This window comes from Salmo trutta, unplaced genomic scaffold (genome assembly GCF_901001165.1).
Source record: "Salmo trutta unplaced genomic scaffold, fSalTru1.1, whole genome shotgun sequence".
In the NCBI taxonomy this organism is placed as follows: Eukaryota; Metazoa; Chordata; class Actinopteri; order Salmoniformes; family Salmonidae; genus Salmo; species Salmo trutta.
The window spans coordinates 33214-57047 of NW_021823108.1; the positions used below are offsets into that span (position 1 = coordinate 33214).

Here is a 23834-nt window from a genome sequence, read left to right on the forward strand (position 1 = left end):
AAGTCTCGCTCTTCGCTGTTGACTTTGTCTCTCAATCTCTCTTTCAAAATATCCCTCCCTCAATATCGATCTCAATCTCTCTTTGTCTCTAGCTCTACTCGCCGCTCGCTCTTGTTCTCTCTCGCTCTCTCTCGCTCTCTCTCTTACGCTCGCTCTCCGCTCTCTCTCGGCACGCTCTTGCTCTCTCTCTCACACTCCTCTCTCTCGCGCTCTCTCACACTCTCTCGTGCTCGCTCTCTCCTGCTAGCTCTCTCTCACTCTCTCGCCGCTCTCTCTCACTCTCTCTCGCTCTCTCTCACTCTCTCTCGCTCTCTCTCCCTCTCTCCTCCCTCGCTCTCGCTCTCTCACGCTCACTCTCTCGCTCTCTCGCACTTACTCTCTCGCTCTCTCACGCTCACTCTCTCGCGCTTTCTCCCTCGCTCTCTCGCTCCGCTTTCTCGCACTTTCCTCCCTCGCTCTCTCTCGCTCTCTCCCTCGCTTTCAGTATCTGTCTCTGTCTCTCCCCCTCTCTGTCTATATCTGTCTCTTCCCCCTCTGTATATATCTGTCCTCTCTCTATGTCTATCTGTCTCTCCTCTATCTGTCACTCTCATTTCAGTCCAGGTTTAGTTAGTTTCAGTACTCCCAAGAAGATTGTATAAGTAAGGAAGGAAGGAAGGCAGGATAAGTCCCACATAATCTTCCAAATAAATGCTCTCTCCTGGATCGAACATTCGGAAGCTAAAAACATAACTGAAATACATAAAATCATGCATTTTGGGCACTGTCAGCTCTAACAACATCTCTGCACTCAGGGCATGTTTATTCCCAGCACGTAGTGTACTCTATTTACAAAAGCTGAATGAGAGAGAAAAGTGGTGTACTGACTGTGCTAATGGATGTTTTTATTATTCAAATCACCATGTTACACTTTCAGTTTATTAATCAATGCACACTCTTAGAGAAAATATATGAAAGGGTTCCTCGGCTGTCCCCATAGGAGAACCCTTTGAAGAACCCTTATTGGTTCCAGGTAGAACCCTTTTGGGTTCCATGTAGAAACCAAAAACGGTTTTAGCTGGAACCAATAAGGGTTCTTCTATGGGGACAGCCGAAGAACCCTTTGGAACCCTTTTTTCTAAGAGTGCACAAACAGCATCCAACTTACACCATATGTGATGTGTTACTGTGATGTCCATGTTTTATACAGTGGTTTCCAAGGAAGGGGTATGTGGAGAGAGAGTGGGTCTATGTGGAGATGAAGCATTCTGCAATAATACAGGAACAGATTCTCTCTGTCAGTGCAAGGCTGGCTTTCAGAGAAGCCAGACGACGAGGCAATGTGAAGGTACAGTACAGTGATGATGTCGCCTTTTATCTTCTCTGTCTCAGGGTTTTATTCTGCATTCATTTGCTGCTAAGAGTTTGAAATGTTAAGTTGCCATTCAAATAGAGAGCAGACAGCAAGAAGGCCCCACTTTACAGTACATGCACCATCGCGTCAAGTCTGTCGTTATCACGGCAGAAAAGCTCTGATAGCTCCTGACCACTGGACAATGGCAATGTGTAGCATATCTACTCTGCCTGTTCTTTCTTTTGATAAATGTGTTGGGCTAGTTTTGAGATATGAACTGTCAAAGATAGAATTCGTACTACTCCTAAGAGGTTATCTCTGTATATTCAAGGACAGAGCTCAGACAGAATTGTGACGGAACCTCTTTTAATCATGTATGGCTTTATGGGAATTATAACCTTCATTCTTTATCTATTTCTCAGAGATCAATGAATGCCTTCAGTTTGGCATGTGCTCTCACTACTGCACCAATACCAAAGGCTCCTTCAAATGCACATGTGACCGTAACTTTAAAGAGATCGATGGTGAATGTATAACCAAAGGTAAGAGCTTACCATTACTATTTGGATTACATATACAGAACATAATCAAACTCATGACAATTTGATATTCACACATCACATCAAAATTCGACTTAATTAGGCGTTGATCAATTATGCATCAGAATTATTCTGATTGGTACTATCTGTTTTGATTATAATATGCTAATTGTGCAGAAGCTACATTGAATATGCTTATTGTATTGTAATCTGGAATGTACACTCTTTTCATTTATATTATTTCCTTTGTGTTTTTTTCTTCTGCCTTAATGAACTCAACGGGCAGGACCAGAGGATCAAGTGCTCTACGTTGCTAATGACACTGAAATCCGAAGTTTTGTCTATCCGTTTAAGCAGAGCCACGGACAGAAACTGCATGCTCGCATTGAGGACAATGCTAAAATCATTGGGATGGACGCTCTCTTTCACAGACACAAGTTTGTCTGGGCCACACAGTTTAACCCTGGTGGAATGTTTTACAAAGACATCGTAGACAGAAGTCTCACCAAGTCAAATAGCGGAATCATAGTAAGTAAAGGGTTTCACCGGGCTAGAGGTGGAGGGTTATTACTTATTATAAACTGGGTGGTTCAAGTCCTGAATGCTGATTGGCTGAAAGCCGAGGTATATTAGACCGTATACACTCAAAACATGCTCCCAACAATTAAAATAGCGGAATCATAGTAAGTAAAGGGTTTGAGTGGGCTAGAGGTGGGTTATTACTTAATGTAATAATTGTTATTACTGTATCTGAATGTTGTGTATTTTATCTGTTAAATCACACTCTAAATATGCTCCAAACAATTTGGCTGTAACCGTTAAATTGTTGGGAGCATAATTTAGTGTGCGGCTTTGTTAATTATTTATACAGTTTACCCTCAGTCAGCACCTGTATAAACATTTTTGGGGTTTGAATTAACATATTAATCTGTTACATATTAACAGTGCTGGGATTAGTTACTTGACAAGGTAATATATTACTTTGTGTGGAAAGTAATGCATCATTTTAGTCATTATAGTACATTGTGATACTTTCATGAAAAGAAATCCCCAAATCTCGTAGTTTGTTTGACAGTCGGAGAGAGCAAGGCGAGCCGTTCACGTTCTATCAAAGATAGGCTACTTACTAACTCAGGTTTGATCACTAATTTCTCATTTCATCTATGGCGATGCTTTAATTTTTTGTTGTGAACAATAATTGTTTTGTTTTTCTTGCATGTCCTAGACAATTACAGTTTCAAGATACAATACATACTAATATGTCCAGGAGGAAAACAAACAAACAAGATGTAAAAAACCCACAACAAAAACATACAAATGAAAAAACAAAACAGATTAAAGACAAATATTTTCAGTGTTTCCAAATTCAATCAGTCTATTCAAATGTTATTCTCAAAGGCTACCAACCCAGAGCCACATAGGAATACAAATAGTTTAAAAAGACAAAGAAGGACAATGCTATCTCCCATCCACAAGACCAAACATTGTTGTTCAATTAGCTCTTGCAAGTGGGACATAGCATGTGACCAATTGACCAGAGTTTTGGGCTTGGCCCCACACAGTCTGGCAGTGGCTCTTTCCAGCTGTGCAATGTCCAAATACATAAGCAACCAAAATCTGCAAAGTTCAAACCAAATCCTTACACCATGCCCAGACCGGACGCGCGCAAATTGATTTAGTCCGCCTCACACCAACGCGATCATGACACACAGGTTGAAATATCAAAACAAACTCTGAACCAATTATATTAATTTGGGGACAGGTCGAAAAGCATTAAACATTTATGGCAATTTAGCTAGCTAGATTGCAGTTGCTAGCTAATTTGTCCTATTTAGCTAGCTTGCTGTTGCTAGCTAATTTGTCCTGGGATATAAATGTTGAGTTGTTATTTTACCTGAAATGCACAAAGTCCTCTACTCCAACAATTAATCCACAAATAAAACAGTCAACCGTTTCTAGTCATCGCTCCTCCTTCCAGGCCTTTTCTTCTTTGGACTTTATATGGCGATTGGCATCTAACTTTCATAGTATTACCATGATGACCGACTGACCTCAGTTCATATTTCAATCACCCACGTGGGTATAACCAAAGAGGAGATGGCACGTGGGTATCTGCTTCTATAAACCAATGAGGAGACGGGAGGGCAGGACTTGCACCGCGTTCAGCGTCACAAATAGAACTGACTTCTATTTTAGCACTTGGCAACGCAGATGTTTCTTGGCACGCACAAGCAGTATGGGTGCAATAATTGAATAACATGTATGTGTACATTTATTTTGCAACGCGAGCGCATGCAACGCGAGCGGTGTGGTCAGCATGTTAGAATCGTTTTTTTTGCCTGCTGTTATTGCAGCTATAACAATCCACCTCTCTTGATAAGATAGCGAAATGCTAGGGTTACAACCAAGCAAGAGGAGGGATGGGCCTTGCAGGTATGTTCCTGCCTTGAATAACATTTAAAATATTAACAACATGAACCCAATAGTCTTCACTGGTACACAGCTCCAAAACCTTATGCATATAATTGCCCACCTCAGATTGGGTACATTTATTACATCAATTAGTTCAATAAAGAGCGGTACCCTAGTTTTTGGTCCTGTAGGTTTTCAACACTGTATGGAGTCTGAGATTTAAAAAATTAAATTAAAAATCGGAAGAACCAGGGAGAGAATATTACTTTTTCCGATCTGGAACGAAACCCTTGCAGGTTGAAGATATCCTTCAAAACATGATTACCTTGGAGGGAGAGAAGTTAAAGGGCATAGAGCCTGATAAAAGAAAATTGTTTTTGCAATAGGAGATAACTCATGAAAATTACAAGTTGTGCCCAGATAATTATTATTTTGGTACCAAACAGTCAATGTATTTTTGCAATAGATCCCATAAAAGATGAGGCAGTATTTTGCTTTATCTCAAAGAAGGAAGGTCTTGAATTCTAATTGGGTGAGACTTGGCCGCCTCTATTTTCCGCCAAGGCACTTCAAGCCAAATACTCAGTGACAGCTGAAATGCCCAATAGTAGAGTTTTTAATGTTGGGTAGAGAGAGCCCTTCAACATTTTTGTTGCTTTGCAAGGTGGAGAGACTAATTCTAGGACGTTTCCTATTCCAAAAGAAGTATGTGGACACCCCTTCAAATTAGTGGATTCGGCTATTTCCATTATTGACAGATGTATAAAATCGAGCACACAGCCATGCAATCTCCGTACACAAACATTGTCAGTAGAATAGCCTTACAGAAGGGCTCAGTGACTTTAAACGTGGCACTTTCATAGGATGCCACCTTTCCAACAAGTCAGTTAGTCAAATTTATGCCTGTTAGAGCTGTCCCAGTCAACTGTAAGTGCTGTTATTGTGAAACGGAAATGTCTAAGAGCAACAATGGCTCAGCCACAAACTGGTAGGCCACACAAGCTCACAGAACGGGACCGGTTAGTGCTGAAGTGTGTAGCGTGTAAAAATGGTCTGTCCTCGGTTGCAAAACTCACTACCGAGTTCCAACTGCCTCTGGAACCAACGTCAGCGCAATAACTGTTCGTCAGGAGCTTCATGAAATGGGTTTGCATGGCCGAGCAGCTGCACACAAGTGTAAGATCACCATGCACAATGCCAAGCCTCGGCTGGAGTGGAGTAAAGCTCGTCGCCATTGGACTCTGGAGCAGCGGAAATGCGTTCTCTGGAGTAATGTATCGCGCTTCACCATCAGGCAGTCCGACAGACGAATCTGGGTTTGGTGGATGCCAGGAGAATGCTACCTGCCAGAATGCACAGTGCCAACTGTAAAGTTTGGTGAAGGAGGAATAATGGTCTGGGGCTGTTTTTCAATGTTTGGGCTAGGCCCCTTAGTTCCAGTGAGGGGAAATCTTAACGCTACAGCATACAATGACATTCTAGACGATTCTGTGCTTCCAACTTTGCGGCAACAGTTTGGGGAAGGCCCTTTCCTGTTTCAGCATGGCAATGCCCTCGTTGCTCAAAGCAAGATCCTGTAAGGGGTGCGTAACCAGTGGCAGGGAAGTCAGACGCAGGAGAGTAGAACTAAGTAATAGCCGAAGCAGTTTAATAGCAAAACCAACGGCCTAAATAGTAACAAGACATGGGTACAAAACCCGTCACGCACCAGTCAACATGTGCACAAGCACTTACAATAAACAATACCACACAAAGACATGGGGGGAACAGAGGGTTAAATACACAACACCTAATGAGGTAATGAAAACCAGGTGTGTGAGAAAACAAGACAAAACAAATGGAAAATGAAAAATGGATCGGCGATGGCTAGAAGACCGGTGACGTCGACCGCCGAACACCGCCCGAACAAGGAGAGGAACCGACTTCAGCAGAAGTCGTGACAGGTCCATACAGAAATGGTTTGTCGAGATCAGTGTGGAAGAACTTGACTGGCCTGCACAAAGCTTTTTCCTCAACCCAATCGAACACTTTGGGATGAATTGGAATGCCGACTGCGAGCCAGTGCCCGACCTCACTAATGATCTTGTGACTGAAGGGAAGCAAGTACCCGCAGCAATGTTCCAACATCTAGTGGAAAGCCTTCCCAGAAGAGTGGAGGGGACCAACTCCAAATTAATGCCAATGATTTTGGATTTAGATGTTCGACGAGCAGGTGTCCACATACTTTTGGTCAAGTAGCGCATACCTATGTCCTTAAAGAGTGAAGTTGGGTGAGGAACTTAATTAATACTGGGGAGTACATTCATTTGAATAACCAAAACTCTTTCTTAAAGAGTAACACGAAGTGGAGACCGTCTACTGTACTTAGATCTTTATTTTCTCCAATGTTGCACTGAAATTCTCATTAACCATGACTTTTAAATTGGATCGAATTGAAATGCCCAGTTATGTAAATCCCTTATTTCTAAAGTGATAGGTAAAGAGGGTAATGTGACTTGTTTGGCTGTGGAGTTTAGAGGCATTTAGATCATTTTAGAGCCAGAGAAGGAGCTAATTATTTTATAGAGGTCAAGTACGTGTGATATACAGTGCATTCGGAAAGAATTCAGACCCCTTGACTTTTTCCACATTGTTACGCATCAGCATTATTCTAAAATTGATTAAATAGTTTTTATTCCTCATCAATCTACACACAATACCCCATAATGACAAAGCAAAAACAGGTTTTTTGAAAGTTTTGCAAATGTATAAAAAAATGGAAAACTGTAATATCACATGAGTATTCAGGCCCTTTACTCAGTACTTTGTTGAAGCATCTTTGGCAGCAATTACAGTCTTGAGTCTTCTTGGGTATGACGCTGCAAGCTTGGCACATCTGTATTTGGGACGTTTCTCCCCTTCTCTGCAGATCCTCTCAAGCTCTGTTAGCTATTTTCATCTCTCTCCGGAGATGTTCGATCGGATTCAAGTCTGGGCTCTGGCAGGGCCACTCAAGACATTCAGAGACTTGTCCCGAAGCCACTCCTGCGTTTTCTTGGGTGTGTTCTTAGGGTTGTTGTCCTGTGGAAAGGTGAACCTTTGCCCCAGTCTGAGGTCCTGAGTGCTCTGGAGCAGGTTTTCACCAAGGATCTCTCTGTACTTTGCCCCGTTTGTTTTGCCTCGATCCTGACTAGTCTCTCAGTCCTTGACGCTGAAAAACATTCCCACAGCATCATGCTGCCATCACCATGCTTCACCGTAGGGATGGTGCCAGGTTTCCTTCAGACGTGACTCTTGGCATTCAGGCCAAAGAGTTCAATCTTGGTTTCATCAGACCAGAGAATCTTGTTTCTCATGGTCTGGGAGTCTTAACGTGCCTTTTGGCAAACTCCAAGCGGTCTGTCATGTCCCTTTTACTGAGGATTGGCTTCCATCTGGCCACTTTATCATAAAGGCCTGATTGGTGGAGTGCTGCAGAGATGATTGTCCTTCTCCCATCTCAGCAGAGGAACTCTGGAGCTTTATCAGAGTGACCATCGGGTTCTTGGTCCCCTCCCTGACCAAGGCCCTTCTCCCCAGATTACTCAGTTTGGCCAGACGGCCAGCTCTAAGAATAATCTTGGTGGTTCCAAACTTCTTCCATTTGAGAATGATGGAGGCCACTGTGTTCATGGGGACCTTCAATGCTGCAGACATTTTTTTGGTACCCTTCCCCAGATATGTGCCTCGAAACAATCCTGTCTTGGAGCTCTAAAGACAATTCCTTCGACCTCATGGCTTGGTTTTTGCTCTGACATGCACTGTCAACTGTGGGACCTTATACAGTGGCTTGCGAAAGTATTCACCCCCTTGGTATTTTTCCTATTTTGTTGCCTTACAACCTGGAATTAAAATATTTTTGGGAGGTTTGTATCATTTGATTTACACAACATGCCTACCACTTTGAAGATGCAAAATATTTTTTTATTGTGAAACAAACAAGAAATAAGACAAATAAAAACAGAAAACTTGAGTGTGCATAACTATTCACCCCCCCCCAAAAAAAGTCAATACTTTGTAGAGCCACCTTTTGCAGCAATTACAGCTGCAAGTCTTTTGGGGTAAGTCTCTATAAGCTTGGCACATCTAACCACTGGGATTTCTGCCCATTCTTCGAGGCAAAACTGCTCCAGCTCGTTCAAGTTGGATGAGTTCCACTGGTGTACAGCAATCTTTAAGTCATACCACAGATTCTTAATTGGATTGAGGTCTGGGCTTTGACTAGGCCATTCCAAGACATTGAAATGTTTCTCCTTAAACCACTCAAGTGTTGCTTTAGCAGTATGCTTAGGGTCATTGTCCTGCTGGAAGGTGAACCTCCATCCCAGTCTCAAATCTCTGGAAGACTAAAACAGGTTTCCCTCAAGAATGTCCCTGTATTTAGCGCCATCTATCATTCCTTCAATTCTTACCAGTTTCCCAGTCCCTGCCGATGAAAAACATCCCCACAGCACGTTGCTGCCACCGTCATGCTTCACTGTGGGGATGGTGTTCTTGTGGTGATGGGAGGTGTTGGGTTTGCATACTTCCAAAGTTGTGACAAAATGGCTTAAGGACAACAAAGCCAAGGTATTGGAGTGGCCATCACAAAGCCCTGACCTCAATCCTATAGAAAATTTGTGGGCAGAACTGAAAAAGTGTGTGCGAGCAAGGAGGCCTACAAACCTGACACAGTTACACCAGCTCTGTCAGGAGGAATGGGACTAAATTCACCCAACTTATTGTGGGAAGCTTGTGGAAGGCTGCCCGAAATGTTTGACCCAAGTTAAACAATTTAAAGGCAATGCTACCAAATACTAATTGAGTGTATGTAAACTCCTGACACACTGGGAATGTGATGAAAGAAATAAAAGCTGAAATAAATCATTCTCTCTCTATTATTCTGACATTTCACATTCTTAAAATAAAGTGGTGATCCTAACTGACCTAAGACAGGACATGTTTACTAGGATTAAATGTCAGGAATTATGAAAAACTGAGTTTAAATGTATTTTGGCTAAGGTGTAACTTCCAACTTCAACTGTATATACTCAGATCATGTGACAGATCATGTGACGCTTAGATAGACAGGTGTGTGCCTTTCCAAATCATGTACAATCAATAGAATTGACCACAGGTGGACACCAATCAAGTTGTAGAAACATCTCAAGGATGATCAATACAAACAGGATGCACCTGAGCTCAATTTCGATTCGCATAGCAAACGGTCTGAATACTTATATAAATAAGGTATTTCTGTTTTAAATTTTTCATAAATTTGCACACATTTCTAAAAAACTGTTTTGCTTTTTCATGATGGGGAATGATGTTAAAAAAACATTTAATCAATTTTAGAAAAGGGCTGTAATGTAGCAAAATGTGGAAAATGCACTGTAGAATTAGAGACATCGGACAAATAGAGTAAGGTGTCATCAGCATGCAGGGAGATATGGTGGACAGTCTCTTTGATCGTAATAGGCTAAATGTTAATCTTTTGCATAATGGGCTAGCAGTACTAATTAAATTGGAAATAGGCCGGGACTCAGAGAACAACCCTGCCATGTGCATCTTTGTAGGACAATCTCTGGGGCAGTGGAATGGCCAGTCTGGACACGGGCAGTGAGGCCTGTATATAAGGTGCTGGCCATATTATACTGAACAAAAATAAACGCAACAATTTCAATGATTTTACTGAGTTACAGTTCATATAAGAAATCAGTCAATTGAAATAAATTCATTAGGCCTTAATCTATGGATTTCACGTGACTGGGCAGGGGCACAGCCATGGGTGGGCTTGGGAGGGCATAGGCCCACCCACTGGGGAGCCAGGACCAGCCAATCAGAATGAGTTTTATTACAGACAGAATTATTGTCCGGGTGATCTGTGGCATTGTTTTCTGTGACAAAACTGCACATTTTAGAATGGACTTTTATTGTGCCCATCACAAGGTGCACATGATCATGCTGTTTTAATCAGCTTCTTGATATGCCACACCTGTCAGGTGAATAGATTTTCTTGGCAAAGGAGAAATGCTCACTAACAGGGATGTAAACATATTTGTGCACAACATTTCAGAGATATAAGCTTTTTGTGCATCTGGAAAATTTATGCGATCTTTTATTTCAGCTCATGAAATATGGTATTAATACTTAACATGTTCAGTTTAAATTTTTGTTCAATATAATTAATGATGACGCGAAGCCAACATGTTCCAAAACAGCCTATTCCACACTGTCAAACACCTTATCTGCATCTAATGAGAGGACAGCGTAAGCTTGTGATTGAGAAGCGGCGGAGTCTGTAGTATGGAATAGGCAGTATATGTTGTCTGAGGCCAACCAACCCTTTATGAATCCTGATTGGTCATAATTAACCAATGAAATATGCAGGTCTCTAGTCTTTTTGACAAGACCTTCGCAAGGAGTTTAAAATCGCATTTCAATATTGATAAGGGCCTGTAGCTTGAACATTCAAGTGTGTCCTTGACACCTTTCAATAGCAAGGAAATAATAGCAGTTTTTTTGGTCCCTATGGAATGTCCCAATCTCCAGAGAGTGCTTAATTGAGTCTGGAAATACAGATCCGACTAAATCCCACACAGCCAACAATATTCAGGAGGGATACCATCCAACCCTGGAGACTTGGATTTTGACATTGAATCTAAGGCTGTCTTCAGTTCTGCCAAGGAGATGGGGGCATCTAATAGACTGACTTGATTAACCTCTACGGGATCGCCCCCCCACAGGACGGTTGAGCTAACGTGCGCTATTGTGATTAGAATGACGTTGTAAGTAACAAGAACATTTCAAAGGATAGACATGTCTTACATGGGCAGAAAGCTTAAATTAAAGTTAATATAACTGCACTGTCCAATTTACAGTAGCTATTGCAGTGAAGAAATACCATGCTATTGTTTGAGGAGAGTGCACAACAACAAAAAACTTTTATCACGCAACTGGTTTGATACATTCACATCTGAAGGTAAATAATGTACTTACATTCAGTAATCTTGCTCTGATTTGTCATCTTGAGGATCCCAGAGATAACATGTAGCATAGTTTTGTTTGATAAATAAATTGTTATATTCAAATGTAGGAACTGGTTTACACAGTTTAAACCCCTGCTGTGTCTGCCCCCCACCCCATCTAAATGTGTGGTGTTTGTCATTTCTGTAGGAAACTAATTATCCATAATTTATGACATTCCTGGGGGTGTGTAAACTTAAATTTGTATTACCATATCATTTTTTGTACGTTCTCTATAGTAATGTACTTGAAAATGTATCAATTGACCAATTCGGCACATTTGGGCAGACTTGATACAACATTTTGAACAGTAATGCAATGGTTCATTGGATCAGTCTAAAACTTTGCACATACACTGCTGCTATCTAGTGGCCAAAATCCAAATTATGCCTAGACTCATAAGTAATATAATGGCCTTTCTCTTGCATTTCAAAAATGATGGAACAAAACATTTTTTGAAAACGCATGTTTCTTTCTTTGTATTATCTTTTACCAGATCTAATGTGTTATATTCTCCTACATTAATTTCACATTTCCAAACTTCAAAGTGTTTCCTTTCAAATGGTTTCAAGAATATGCATATCCTTGCTCCAGGTCCTGAGCTACAGGCAGTTAGATTTGGGTATGTCATTTTAGGCGAAAATTTAAAAAAGGATCTGATCCTTAAGAGGTTTTTAAGAGAAAGGGAAGGAAGTTCCTAGGGATTAAAAAGGACAACATCTTCCTACAGTCTTTAGGAAACTCAGAAGTATAAAAGAAGTATAAAGTAGTGAAAGTGTGATTAATTTGGGAGGGAAGGGTACAAAGTTCACCGTTATTGTTCCTAATGACATCAATAGATGACAAATGTTCAGTTTGCGTCAGTTTCATTGCCAAGTGCCTACTCGGTCTATCCGCATTCTCATAGTCATTCTGTCTCGCTTTCAAATGAATAAATTCAGCCCCAGAACTAGTCACAGTCTTATTCTCAGTTTTAAATGTTACTTCCCATAATGTATGGGGGCCTACCTCTGGTTGTGCATTAACCTGTAAGAAATCATTAATGCCAGTCAATATTTTGTTTAAGAATTCCCTACCGCCATTTCATAAAACCTGTGAATCCTGGAGAAATCTCAAAGTAAATCAATAATGGAGAATGGTCAGATAACAGCATAGTTCAAATCTCTGCATGGGATGTACATTTCAGAAAACAGGGGAGGTGAAGACAATCAATTTGTGAGAAAGACTGATGATGTGGAGAAAATAAGATCCTGTTAGGCACCAGGCATCCACAATGTTCAAGTCATCTAAAAAGGTCTTAATATAATTTGAAGGTGCCCAGAGTGCCAAGATATTATCACTGGTGGTATTAATAGTAGGATCTAGAGTCAAGTTGAAATCTCCCCCAAGGATGGTCACTGAGTCTAACAATTCAAAAAATGATTTATCATTTGGCGCATAAATGGAGGACAAACATAATGTAGTGCCATTAATAGTAGCAGAGGTATAACAATTGTCTATCAGTGTCTCCCTCAGAGACCCCCACCTTCATATTAAGGTTAATATTCCTCTTAAGTACAATCATAGCACCCTTGGTTTTGTTTGGGGCACAGGACTAGGCTAGTATCTTATAAAATGTGTTCTGAAATCTATTGATATCAGTGGCTTTCAAATAGCTCTGCTGTAGGAAGGTGAAATCAATATTTTTACATTGTAAGTACTCTAAACAAGTTAAGACTAGTCAAATCATGTCAAATTGTATTTGTCACATGCACCGATTACAACAAGTGTAGACCTTACAGTGAACTCCTTACTTTCAAGCCCTTAACCAACAATGCAGTTTTAAGAAAAATAAGTGTTATGTAATAAATAGATAAGTAAACAATATAAATAAAAATAAGAAATAGTTAAAGAGCAACAGTAAAATAACAGTAGCGAGGCTTTAAACAGGGGGTACCGGTACAGAGTCAATGTGCGGGGGAACAGGTTAGTCTATCCATGAGTTAGCTTGAGATGTAAATATATCCAAGAGCCTGAGATTTGAAAACACTTTACACAGAGCTGAGATAGAAATACTGTTTAGACAGACACATAATAGAAAAACATGACATAAAACCCAAAATTGATCGTGCAGTCTACAATTGTGAATGCATACAAATTCTATAGTATTAAAATGTAATTAAATTAACCACCAGAAAAAACTTGATAGAAAAGGCCAGTATGCCAGGGGACACAAGGGTTTACCCCCAAGAGAGCGACGGCCAGTAGACCTGAGTCGGCAGTCCCTTGGGTGCTGACACAATATGTGGAAACCATGCAAACCTTCTCTGTGCTAGTCTACAAGTGCTGCCCTATCAGATGGGCTGCTTAATTAGGCATATATACTTTAAGCCAAACATCTGTAAAGATTTCTTATCTGCTCATTAAAAATCTCTCTCTCGAGCCACCAGTTCAGGTTATAGACCGCACAAAGGCTACACGGACCCACAGAGATGTATAGAGAGCACACTTACCACTAGACAGGAAAGCCCTTTATGGGCTTTGCTATCACAGAAGTGATCAATGGCAAAGATCAGAGGTGTGCCCTCTATACATTTTTATGGAGGCACTGACATTTCTCTAAACAGCCTTTCTCCGCTCGCTCGAAAACTAAATGAGGTCAAGATCGGATCAGAAACAGAGATTCTGAAAGTAACACGTGTTAGTTGACAAGTAACTAATAATATTATTAAAAAATGGAAAAAGTAATGTTACTTTACTTCATTACTCATAAAAGTAATCTGTGATAATGGCGCAGGGGATGGCTGCCGTTTTACGGGCTCCTAAACCAACTGTGCTATTTTGTTAGTTTTTTCGCATTGTTTGTAACTCATTTTGGCTGGCTTATCCATACATTGGCATGACAGAGCAGCTACGTCTGGTAAGACAAGGGGTGGGGGTGTGTGTCTACTTGTCAATAACTGCTGGTGCGCGATGTCAAATATTAAGAAGTCTCGAGGTATTGCTTGCCTGAGGTAGAATACCTCATGTTAAGCTGTACACCACACTATCTACCAATAAAGTTAGCATCTACTGTATATTATTCGTATCCATCTATTTACCACCACAAACCGATGATGGCACTAAGACCGCACTCAACGAGATGTATAAGGCCATAAGCAAACAAGAAAATGCTCCTCCAGAAGCGGCAATCCTAGTGGCCGGGGACTTTCATGCAGGCAAATTTAAATCCTTTATACCTCATTTCTACCAGCATGTCACATGTGCAACCAGAGGAAAAACAACTCTAGACCACCTTTACTCCACACACAGAGACGCATACAAAGCTCTCCCTCGCCCTCCATTTGGCAAATCTGACCATAATAATATCCTCTTGATTCCTGCTTACAAGCAAAAACTAAAGCAGGAAGTACCAGTGACTCACTGTATAAGGAAGTGGTCAGATGATGCGGATACTACGCTACAGGATTGTTTTGTTAGCATAGACTGCAATATGTTCCGGGATTCATCCAATGGCATTAAGGAGTATACCACCTCAGTCGCTGGCTTCATCAATAAGTGCAATAACTACGTCATCCCCACAGTGAACATACGTACATATCCAAACCAGAAGCCATGGCTTACAGGCAACAGCCGCACAAAGCTAAAGCTGCCGCTTTCAAGGTGCGGGACACTAATCCAGACACTTTTTAGAAATTCCACTATGCCCTCAGATGAACCATAAAACAGGAAAAACGTCAATACAGGACTAAGATTGAATCCTACAACACCGGGACTGACGCTCGTGGGATGTGGCAGGGCTTGAAATCTATTATGGACTACAAAGGGAAACCCAGCCGCGAGCTGCCCAGACGAGCTAAATGCCTTTTATGCTCGCTTCGAGGCAGGCAACAATGAAGCATGCATGAGAGCACCAGCTGTTCCGGATGACTGCGTGATCATGCATTCCGTTGCCGATGTCAGCAAGACCTTTAAGCAGGTCAACATTCGCAAAGCCGCGGGGCCAGACGGATTACCAGGACATGTACTCAAAGCATGAGCGGACCAACTGGCAAGTGTCTTCACAAGACATTTTCAACCTCTCCCTGACCGAGTCTGTGATACCTAGATGTTTCAAAACAGACCACAAATAGTCCCTATGCCCAATAAAGCGAAGGTAACCTGCCTAAATTATTACCGCCCCGTAGCACTTAAGTTGGTAGCCTTGAAGTGCTTTGAAAGGCTGGTCATGGCTCACATCAACACCATCATGCCGGAAACCCTAAACCCACTCCAATTCACATACCACCCCAACAGATCCCCAGATGACGCAATCTCAATCGCACTCCGCACTGCCCTTTCCCATCTGGACAAAAGGAACACCTATGTGAGAATGCTGTTCATTGAGTACAGCTCAGCGTTCAACACCATAGTGCCCACAAACCGCATCATTAAGCTAAGGACCCTGGGACTAAACACCTCCCTCTGCAACTGGATCCTGGACTTCCTGACTGGCCGCCCCCAGGTGGTGAGTGTAGGCAACAACACATCTGCGACACTGATCCTCAACACTGGGGCCCCTCAGGGGTGCGTGCTTAATCCCTTCCTGTACTCCCTGTTCACCCACGACTGCGTGGCCAAGCACGACTCCAACACCATCAAGTTTGCTGACGACACAACAGTGGTAGGCCTGATCACCGACAACGATGAGACAGCCTATAGGGAGGAGGTCAGAGAATGTGAGCAAGACAAAGGGGCTGATCGTGGACTACAGGAAAAGAAGGGGTGGACAGGCCCCCATTAACATCGACGGGGCTAAAGTGGAGCGGGTCGGGAGTTTCAAGTTCCTTGGTGTCCGCATCACAACGAACTATCATGTTCCAAAAACACCAAGACAGTTGTGAAGAGGGCACGACAACACCTTTTCCCCCTCAGGAGACTGAAAAGATTTGGCATGGGTCCCCAGATCCTCAAAAGGTTCTACAGCTGCACCATTGAGCGCATCCTGACCGGTTCCATCCCCGCCTCGTATGGCAACTGCTTGGCATCTGACCATAAGGTGCTACAGAGGGTAGTGTGTACGGCCCAGTACATCACTGGGGCCAAGCTTCCTGCCATCCAGGACCTAATCCTAGGCAGTGTCAAAGGAAAGCCCCAAAAATTTTAAAAGATTCCAGTCACCCAAATCATAGACTGTTCTCTCTTCTACCGCACAGCAATCGGTACCGGAGCGCCAAGTCTCGGACCAGAAGGCTCCTTAACAGCTTCTATCCCCAAGCCATAAGACTGATGAACAATTAATGAAATGGCCACCCGGACTATTTACATTGACAGCCCCCCCCCCCTTTGTTTTTAGACTGACTGCTGCTACTCACTGTTTTTATCTATGCATAATCACTTTACAAATTACCTCGACTAACCTGTAACCCAGCACATTAATTCGGTGCCGCTACCCCCTGTATATAGCCTCGTTATTGTTATGTAATTTTCTTGTTACTTTTTCTTAATTTTTTTAACTTTAGTTTATTTAGTGAATATTTTCTTAACTCTATTTCTCTAACTGCATTGTTGGTTAAGGGCTTGTAAGTAAGCGTTTCACGGTAAGGTCTACACCTATTGTATTCGGCGCATGTGACAAATAAAATGTTCATTTGATATTAAAACCTTTTGGAAATAACTCACGGAAAGTATCTGAAATTCTTTGTTATTTCTCCTGAAAGTGCAACCTTGAATATATCAAATTCGTTTTGATGGTAGCAATTCCATGTTCCACACACTCCTACGACAGCCATGAGTGTAGCAAAGCGAAACAATTTCCTCAGAGGGTCTCAATACTACTTAACTGCTCTGCCTTTGAGACCAGAATAGGACAGGACCTAACAGCCACTCAATATCTCTGACATTAATTGGTTTGATTTGAGCCCTGGGAAAGGGAGTGAAGGGGACAGAGCACAGGAGCTGTGTGACTTCAAAGAGCACTGTAGCACTGATTTGACACTTGAACTGAAATTACACTATATATACAAAAGTATGTGGACACCCCTTCAAATTAGTGGATTCGGCTATTTCAGCCACACCCATTGCTGACCCGTGTATAAAATCGAGCACACAGCCATGCAATCTCCATATACAAGCATTTGTCAGTAGAATGGTCTTACTGAAGAGCTCAGTGACTTTCAACGTGGCACTGTCATAGGATGCCACCTTTCTAACAAGTCAGTTCGTTAAATTTCTGCCCTCCGAGAGCTGCCCCAGTCAACTGTAAGTGCTGTTATTGTGAAGTGGAAACATCTAGGGACAACAACGGCTCAGCCGCAAAGTCGTAGGCCTCACAAGCTCACAGAACGGGACCGGTGAGTGCTGAAGCATGTAGTGCGTAAGAATCATCTGTCCTCGGTTACAACACTCACTACCGAGTTCCAACTGCATCCGGGAAGCAAACGCCAGCGCAATAAATGTTCGTCGGGAGCTTCGTGAAATGGGTTTCCACGGACCGAGCAGCACAAGCCTAAACATCACCATGCGCAACGCCAAGCGTCAGCTGGAGTGGTGTAAAGATTGCCTCCTTTGGACTCTGGAGCAGTGGAAATGTGTTTTCCGCAGTGATGAATCACGCTTCACCATCTGGCAGTCCGACAGACGAATCTGGATTTGGCGGATGCCAGGACAATGCCACCTGCCCAAATGCATAGTGCCAACTGTAAAGTATGGTGGAGGAGGAATAATGGTCTGGGGATGTTTTTCATGGTTCGGGCTAGGACCCTTCGTTCCAGTGAGGGGAAATCTTAACGCTACAGCATACAATGACATTCTAGACGATTGTGTGCTTCCAACTTTGGGCAACAGAATGGGGAAGGCCCTTTCCTGTTTCAGCATGACAATGCCCTCGTGCAAAAAGCGAGGTCCATAAATAAATGGTTTCTCGAGATCGGTGTAGAAGAACCTGACTGGCCTGCACAGAGCCCTGACCTCAACCCCATCAAACACCTTTGGGATGAATTGGAACGCCGACTGCGAGCCAGCCCTAATTGCCCAACATCAGTGCCCAACCTCACTAATGCTCTTGTGGCTGAATGGAAGCAAGTCCCCTCAGCAATGTTCCGACAGCTAGTGGAAAGCCTTCCCAGAAGAGTGGAGGCTGTTATAGCAGCAAAGGGGGGGGGGGGCAACTCTATATTAATGCCCATGCTTTTGGAATGAGATGTTTGACGAGCTGGTGTCCACATACTTTTGGTCATGTAGTGTATTTTGTCAGAGAGAGCGAGAGAAAGGGAGAGAGCGAATGTGTGTGTGTCTACATGCTTTAAGTTTGTAAGTCAATGTCCAGGTAAGAGTATGAAAGTCATGTCAGTAAACGTGTAAACACATTCTTCGTCTCCAGTGTCCTGACTTCAGAAGGCCCAGGGATATATCTGCAGATTGGGTGACTGGCAACATCTACTGGACAGACCACTCCAGGATGCATTGGTTCAGCTACTACAACGCCCACTGGAGGAGGCTCAGATATTCCATCAACGTGGGCCAGCTGGCAGGGCTAAACTGCTCTCGTCTCATCACAGACATCGCCGGGGAGCCTTACTCTATCACTGTTAACCCAGCTCGAGGGTAAGATTAATCCTTACATTAATTACATTTTAGTCATTTAGCAGATGCTCTTATCAATTGACAATAAGTGCAATCAACTAAAGTTGCTAAGTAAAACAACCACATATCAGATTGGCAATTTTGTGACTGTATTTTCTCTTTGGGCAGATGCACAACAAATTATGCCTGATCCTCTGCCATGTCCTTATTACCTGCTATAATGATCTATTCTACCTTTAATTACTTCCTGTACTTCCTCTAGGATGATGTACTGGACAGTGGTAGGAGACCACTCCCACATCGAGGAGGCTGCCATGGATGGGTCTATGAGGAGAATCTTAGTGGAGAAGAACCTCAGGAGACCCAGTGGTAGGTGCTCTCGAACTTCTGGTCATGTGACATATAATAATACCTTCAGGAAGTACCCATAAGCAGGAAATATGGAGCTGTGTACTTGTATATTAATTTTCTACATATCATATCTAGGCTAATCAATATCCTGTTTCTTTTCGTGTCGAGTGATACATTTTGATAGAATGCAGCACTTGTCAGAAGCAAAGTTTGCTGCACTTTACCACAGCTCATATAGAGTGACTAATATGTTTTACAACTTCACAGGACTTGCCATTGATTATTTTAACCAGCGTTTGTACTGGGCTGATACAGAGTTGTCTGTGATTGGGAGCGTTCGATTCGATGGATCGGACTCTGTGGTGGTGGTGAGCAGTACACATGGTGAGCAAAGCACAGACGAACACAGAAGACATGCATGTCCTTAACTCTTTACACTCGTTGAAAATGGCCTATGTGGACAGGGCTAAATTGAAATGTTTCCAACAGAAGAAATATGGAAAGCATATGCATAACCATGGTAGCAATTAAAAGGGAACAGTTTGGAGATGATGGGAAAATGATTAGACTAAAGGTGATGACGCAACAGTTCACCTAACACAAGACTGAATCCAAACATTACACTGTTAATTTTATGGGCATTTTACATTTTTTTGATAACTAAATCTAAAAATGCTCTGGGTACATTCAGTAACATGAGAATATTCTCAGAAAATTTGGGATAGGTGCAACATAAGACAAAAATGACGGGTTTGAGTGAAAGGTCTTACTGGTGTTTCCAAGTGGTCACACACCTCTCCAAAGTGTGCAGAGATCCTAAGTCATTTCAGTGAAGTCAAATAACTATAAGGTACTTTTTTAGCTCTGCTAGCTATGCCGTTGAGGAATTAGAGCAAGCAGACTTTTACAGTTACTGTTCTTGTTTACGCAATCCAAAAATGGTCCATTATAAATCGTAATCTGGGTCAGGTGGGCATGGTTGGTTGGAAGCTTGTTCTATCTCGCCAACATGACTAGCTAAATGATCAAATACGAGGCAATTCAGAGAAGCAAATCGTAATTTTGGTGTGCATAGAATGGAGTCATGAGTGCATGCGTAGTTCCGCAGCATGGTCATTCTGTTCAGGACAAACCGGGTGTAAAGCCATGTCATCTTGTAACCGTACATCCAACATAGCGATGATAAACGTTGACACTGTATATGACATGAGTTTTATGTTATGGAAATGTGAAGCACACATTTGGACTCACAGGTGTTTGGCATCAAAGCGGTCTTTTTTTTTTGAATCCTCAACGTCTCGTCTTTCGAAACATTGAGTCATCTTAATTCACAGCATTTCCCTCGCTCAGACAGACAAAAATGTGCTAAAGTTGCCCAATTAGCGGGAGGGATGGGGGCAACTTATCGTGTGTGGTGCGCAAGTTCAGAGTGGCTGTCAGTCAACACCAATGCAGAGCTCTGACATCATGTACTATATAGCATGTTACTGTACAGCCTGTATAGCATGTTAATGTTACTGTACAGCCACTTCTTTCCAATGTAGAGGCTTATCAGTGTCCATATCTGCCATTTTCAACCTGCCAGCCGAAATTCCAAGTTCTACTCTGCAGGTTGCATTTTCTTTAATTGTCCATTCCCTCAAGTTGTTGTCATTCTTATCAAATGCGCTCGGCTCATCCCTTCAAGGGTGGAGGGTAGAGCTGTAGAAAATTTTGCTAAATGTTATTTTATATTATTTGGAATTCAGATGTATTATTGAGGGGCCCATTTGACAGTTGTTACCACTTGTTCTGTTCCAAGGTCTTTCCCAGCCTGTAAGGATTGATATCTTTGAGGACTATATCTATGGGATCGGGATGAGGAATGTGTCTTCCGGGTCCATAAGTATGGAAAACAGCCAATGGAACGGCTCCATCTGGGAGTAGAGAGACCCTCCGTTGTCTTGGTCCTCCATCGATTCAAACAGCAAGACGGTAGGCTAACAATTACCGTAACAATCGCTTTCTCTTTCCCCATTCTCTCTCTTTCTGTCTCTCTCACTCTGTCTGTCTGTCTCTGTCTGTCTGTGTTTGTCTCTCTTTCTCTCCCCTCTCTCTGGCCCCCTCTCCATTTCCTCTCCTGTTCCATCGCCAGTGACTTCTGGCAGTTGTTTGTTTACTGTCGTCTGGTTCTGTGGATGTTCTGTGGAGTTGAATGGCAATGTAGTCATCTGTTTGGTGGGAACTGTACTGCATGCCTCTGTATGCCACTTCTAAGGGCCAGTTGAAGCCCTTCCCGATGCATCATTAGCCCTAGCTCCAGCCCAGAGGATCACACTGTTGTTCTCTCTCAATTTAACACACAATCAAAAGGATCTCATGTTTGACTTTGAAAAGTTTGAGACTTTCATTATGACAGAACAGGATTTTCTCTTAGCGTGTGTCATCTTGATATTCATTATTTTGTCTGCGTTACATAGTGTCAAATGAACAGACAGCACAGAATAAGCTCACTGCAACCAGCCAGGTCCACTCGAACAACACAGTGGTACAGTGCACGGTCGTTTACGTTTCTACACTCTACAAACTCACAGACCCTGCTTTCTAACCTTTGTCCCCATTGGCCATGTCAGTGTCCAATCCGTGCCTAAGGATGGGCTGTGATTTCCTGTGTCTGCTCAACCCTGCCGGAGCCAGCTGTTTCTGTCCTGAGGGACCACGCTAATAACAGGACCTGTAGGGACACCAACTCATCAGGTACAGTAGGACACCAATGTGTTGGGTACAGTACGCCTACCTGTCAACCAGCTAGCTATTCAATGAGCAGGGACACTCAGTACAGTAGGCTGCAGGGACACTAACATACCAGGACAGTAGACTACAGGGACACTAACCTCTCAGTACAATAGGTTGCAGGGACACTAACATCTCAGTGCAGTAGGCCTGGTCAACCTGCAATACTTTCATTTGATCCAACTGAGACTGGATCTTTCATATGCTGAGTAAATTGGAGTGAAAGTGAAGGTACCATGAAAGCAGTCGTGCGTAGAATAGTCAGTAAAGCCCATTTGAGTTCCAGCCTTTTAGAAACTTGATTTAATCCACTCATTAGATATTAATGGGAGCAGGTCAAGGTTGCCATGGTTTCAATCTTAACACGTGGGCCTTCATCATTTGCTTTCAGGAGAGCTGTGTCGCCCCGCCTGCGAGAACGGAGGACGATGCATCACCAACGAGAAGGGGGAGCTGCGGTGCTACTGCTGGCCAAATTTCTCCGGGAGCGCTGTGAAGTCGACCACTGTAAAGACTACTGTCAGAATGGGGCACATGCTCAGGCTCTTCCATAGGTAAGTCCCTTCTGCTACGTGTGTGTGTGTGGGGGGGGGGGTGCATGCTCCCTGCTCTTCCACTGGGACCTCCAGGACAGGAGAGGGCGCTCATCCATCCGTGACTATGGGAAATGAGCGTTGGGACCTGGTTGGGACCAAGGCCCCTGTCCTGACAGCCAATGAGATCCTGCCCACAGATGCCAGTTCTGCTGCATGATTGATAATCTGCTTCTAAATAACTATCGGTCTACGTCACGTGTCGAACTTATTCCACGGAGGGCAGTGTGTCTGCAGGTTTTCACTCCTCCCCTGTACTAGATGGATCAATGAAGGTCACTGATTAGTTAGGAACTCCCCACACCTGGTTGTCTAGATCTTAATTGGACACCAATGTAATGGAAATAACTCAAATCAGCAGACAATCCATGGAATGAGTTTGAATCCCCTGCTTTGTAGTTATTGATTGGAAATTAGTGATTTTTTTTTGCCAGTGCCTCCTGTGTCAGGAAGCCATAGGAAAGTGCAGTGAAAATCTCTTCGTTTGACTACCTCTGAGAGATGTAAGCTATAGATGTATCTGAAAATACAGTATGTATGGCCCCACTTTGGTATTGCATTAGCGAGGACGTCTACGGGAGCACCATGAATATGCAAGACATGCTTTATGTGTGGCATTGCTATCCATTTTTTAACAGTTGTTAAAGCACATTAAAGTCCCCAAAGTCCGTTACAGTAAATGCATCGCGAGGTTGTTTTTCTCTCTCTCTCTCTTCAGAATAAATTGAGAGTGGAGATATAAATAAATGGCACGGATCAAGCTTCTCTCTTTTCTTTCTCTTCTGAGGCCTTTTTCGGGAGGAGTTTGAAGCGAGGAAATGAGGTGGTCAAATATAATGCGTGAAATAACAGTTAAATGTTAGTGTTGGCGTGGCGATATCAATAACAACTTGCCTCTTAGCTGACAGATGGAACAGCGGGAGAAAGAACTTCAGACACCAAACACAACACACACACACACACAGTAAGTTTCTATTCATCCCAGTCAGGAGCGGGCAGCAGATGTTGTATTTCAGATGTAAGCTCTCCAAGCCGTCATAGGACCCGTGTGAAACGAGTTGAAATCCTTCCAGTGCAAAAGACATGGCTGTTTAGAAAACATTGGACCTTGGGAGTCTCTTTGTGGGCATCACCTTTGTATGTAATGTGAGAGAAATCACATCTGCCTTGTATTTGCTGGCTTTTCCATTATGACGTTAGACAGTGGACATGCTTGTGATTATTGATATCAGCAACACAATTTTGAGCCAATTTCTATAAAATGTCAAA

At 42.7% G+C, this 23834-nt stretch overlaps 1 pseudogene; it reads left to right on the forward strand.

Moving 5' to 3' along the window:
* LOC115188977 (low-density lipoprotein receptor-related protein 1B-like) overlaps nt 1-22526 on the forward strand; it is a 49056-nt pseudogene extending 26530 nt beyond the window's left edge.
* The last annotated feature ends 1308 nt before the right edge of the window (nt 22527-23834 follow it).